Genomic DNA, 4340 nt, shown 5'->3' on the forward strand with positions numbered 1-4340 from the left:
CACCCTTTACCTCTCTTTTGACTACCCACTTCCATATTATCCATCAACTCTACTCCTAGGCATTTATCTGAAAGTTTGCAAGCCAGGATATAGTAAAATTTTCAGCACAACCATGCTTACTGAATCAGCCCAGATACACCTCAAGAGAGAAATGAATGAAAAAAATTTGCTACACACACACACACACACACACACACACACACACACACACACACACACACACACACACTGGAAATTCTACTGACCCATCAGAAAGAATATTGTACCATTTGTATCTCTTATTTCTCATTTCTTCTGCCTGGTATCCCATTTTTGCCTTACTGTCTCTGTACTGCAGTAACTGCCACATGCAAACTGATGTAAAAGACTTTCAGAGTTATTGGCTATCCATAGATTCCTGAATATGATGTCTTTGCTCATTTTGTATATTCATGACTTTGATTAGTGATTGTGCAAATACATTTTTACCCTTTGCTACACAGAAAAGAGATGAACCACTTGTACATATATTTACATACATGTATATACATACATACATGGATATATGCATTTTATGTTTACAAGAATGATGGGGCTAACAAAAATCATATGCATTTTACTTCCTTTTCAGTTCTTTCAAAGCCGAAATAACTTTGTCTCTTTTGAATACCTAATTTTAAAGAGGATGTCACCATATCTGCTCTGTCAGTGGCCTTGAAATTAGATGTTCAAATAGGACAGTTATTTAGGCTTTGTGGTGGAAGACAGGAATATTACTAGGGTTTTATTCAGGAAAAAGCAGTAGGCTCTGTAAGGGTGAATGAAGCAATTTTTCATTAAATTAAATATTATCTCCTGCGATAACCTGATTTTTTCTTATTTTAAACCTAAACTTTTTTGACATTAAAATTTAGATTCATACATTTTTTGAATAGATAAAACTCTTAGTGGGCTGGGAAGGTGACTCAGTGGTAGACTGCTTGCTTTGCATGCATGAGGCCCTGGGTTCGATTCCTCAGCACCACATAAGCAAAAAGAAAAAAACCAGAAGTGGTGCTGTGGCTCAAGTGGTAGAGCACTAGCCTTGAGATGAAGAGCTGAGGGACAGTGCCCAGGCCCAGAGTTCAGGCCGCAAAAACGGACCCGCCCCCAAAATAATCTTAGTAACTGGTCATGTATTTCTGAGGTTTGATTACCAAGACATTTCAGATAAACACTGAATTTCATGGATTTTATGTCAAGGTTTTTTTAGAAATTGAATCAATCTCCATATGAGATAAAGCAAGATATTCCATGACTTATGCAATTATTCCAATAGACTTGAATATACCTTACTTTTGAATGGTAGGAGATTCATATTATACCTACAATATAGAATAATTAAGAAATAAATGATCGTATTCATTTTTCCCTCATCTAGAAAGAAAGAATCTCATCATAGATGACAAAAACTTGAATGGAAGGGTCATAAAATTATGAAAAATTCATCATTAAGAGTTAGATGAAATAGTCATTTTTGAAAATCACCTCTTGAAGCTTCCATTTCTTTTAAACAAAATGTATTTGCACTCAAAATATCTCTCCAGCAATGTTATAACCAAACCACCTCCTTGCCAAATAGTTTCTCTGATTAATCAAATAAATATTTAACTATGTTGCCATAAAGAGGTGAACCCTTTCAAGTGGGCATAGTTGTAAGAGATTTGGTCACTGAGGACTTATGATCAAAGAGGGTGTTAAGATCAAAGTCTTTTCCTCCTCTTCCTTCTTTTTCGTCTCTGTCTCCTTCTCCTTCTCCTTTTCCGTCTCCCTCTCCCACTCCTATTCCTTCTCTTCTTTACTTCCTGGCTTCCATGAATACACATACTCCATCACATGTTCCTGACATGGTGTACTGTGCCACCACCAACCCAAAGCAATGAGGATAAGAAACATAAACTGAAATGTATAAAATCAGAAGGCAAGAATAATCTTTTCCCCTTTAAAGTTAATTTTATAAAGTATTTTGTCATATTAAAAGGAGACTCTCACAGCATGCTCTCATTTATTATGAGGGATAAGATTTACAGGAAAAAAATCTGGCTAACATCGCCCTAATACAATGATGTATTAAATTAACATTATATTAGAACAAATCTACTTTAAAATATCAGATATACTTCAATAAGAGGTAAAAAATCACCTCTATGGTTTCCTATGAAAAGATGATAGAAAACAATCTGTTCCTCAAGGAAATTGACCTATAATTGGCAGTATTAATAAATGATGTAAGAAGACTATAGAACAAATTTCAACTCAAAGCGCATGATATAAAATTTACTTTGTCCCATGTATAGTATCTATGTCTGGCTCCCAAAATGACTGGAATTTTATCATATTTTTAATTAACTTTAAGTAGTTGTGTGGGAGTTGCTGTTTGACAAAGCAGTTTCTGAATAGTGTTTAGTAAGTCCTTTTTTTCTTTTTTCTTTCCTGAAGTTTGAGCTCTGGGGCTGGGCCCTATCCCTTACCCAGGGATGCCTTTGGATGAATGCTAGAACTCTATCACTTGAGGCACAGCAGAACTTTCAGATTTTTCTGAGATTTAATTGGAGATAAGAATCTCACAGATATTTTTGCCTGGGCTGTCTTCAAACTTCAATCCTCAGACTCCTGAGTATTTGGATTACAGGCGTAAACAGCTATTTCCCTGCTTAATACAATGCACCTTTTTTTTTTAATTTTATTTTATTTTATTTGAGAGCATACTGTACAGAGGGGTTACAATTACATTGGCAGGATAATGCATACATTTCTTACCAAGCATTGCAGCCTCCTCCTTTGTTTACCCTACACCTCCCTTCCCAGCCTCCACCCTGCCCCCCACCCAATCATACCCCCCTCCCCCCCCACACCGACATTGTAAAGCTTGCTTCGACATGACATTTTGTAATTCTCCTTGTTGCAACAGGTCAACCTGAATCCTTAAACGACTTGTATGTCCCCATCTCCTCCACATGTTATATTGACATCAAATAAAGTGAAACGGGGGTTACACTGTCGGGGAGGGACATACAAAGCAACAAAGAAATAATCTTATAAATGCTTTAGAAACACATGCATGAAAGAAACGAAAACATTAAAATACATATTTAAGGGTTCGTTTTCCTAACATCACATTATCTGACCTTTTCCGTTTGACTCATACCTATACTAGATAATGCAAATAAGGGAAACCATGGGACCTATGCTTCTTTGGGCCTGGCTTACTTCACTTAATATAATTTTTTCCAAGCCTTTCCATTTCCTAACAAATGGGGAAATGTCATTCTTTCTGATGGAGGTGTAGAATTCCATTGTGTATATATACCACATTTTCTTGATCCATTCATCTACTGAGGGGCTTCTGGGTTGGTTCCATATCTTTGCTATGGTAAATAATGCTGCAATAAACATAGTTGTGCTGGTAGCTTTAGTGTGGTCTTGTTTGTATACATTTGGGTAAATGCCCAAAAGTGCGGTTGCTGGATCATAGGGGAGATCTATGTGAAGTCTTTTGAGGAACCTCCATACTGCTTTCCAAAGTGGTTGAACAAGTTTACATTCCCACCAACAATTCTGTCCACATCCCCTCCAGCATCTGTTGTTGTTAGAGTTCTTGATTTTTGCTGTTCTAACTGGAGTGAGGTGATATCTCAATGTTGTTTTGATTTGCATTTCTTTTATGGCTAGGGAGGTTGAACATTTCTTCATGTGTCTATTGGCCATCCTTCTTTCTTCTTCAGAGAAGCTTCTCTTTAAGTCTTTCACCCACTTATTTATTGGGCAGTTGTTTCTTTGAGGATTTGTTGTTGGGTGGTTTAATTTTTTGAGTTCCAAGTATATTTTAGATATGAGACCCTTGTCCGTTGTATGGCTAGTAAAGATCTTCTCCCAATCGGTGGGCTTTCTATTGATCGTGCTAGCTATGTCATTTGCCCTGCAGAAGCTCTGCAACCTTATGCAATCCCATTTGTCCAACCTTTCTTTGATTTGTTGTGCTTCCGGGTCTCTATTCAGAAAATTTCGGCCTGAGCCAAGGAGACCTAGGGTTTCTCCTATTCCATCCTGTAATGTTTTCAGAGTGTCTGCTTTGAGTTCAAGGTCTTTGATCCATTTGCAGTTGATTCTGGTGCAGGGTGATATATAAGGATCTAGCTTTAGTTTTCTACATGTAGTTAACCAATTTTGCCAGCACCATTTACTGAAGAGGCTGTCTTTCTTGCATTTTATTGCGTTAGCTTCCTTATCGAAGATTAGATGGCTATAGGTCTGTAGGTTCATTTCTGGGTTTTCAATTCTATTCCATTGGTCCTGAGGTCTGTTCTTATGCCAATACCAAG

Source organism: Dipodomys merriami, unplaced genomic scaffold (genome assembly GCF_024711535.1).
Source record: "Dipodomys merriami isolate MVZ:Mamm:240054 unplaced genomic scaffold, mDipMer1.0.p SCAF_246, whole genome shotgun sequence".
Taxonomy (NCBI): Eukaryota; Metazoa; Chordata; class Mammalia; order Rodentia; family Heteromyidae; genus Dipodomys; species Dipodomys merriami.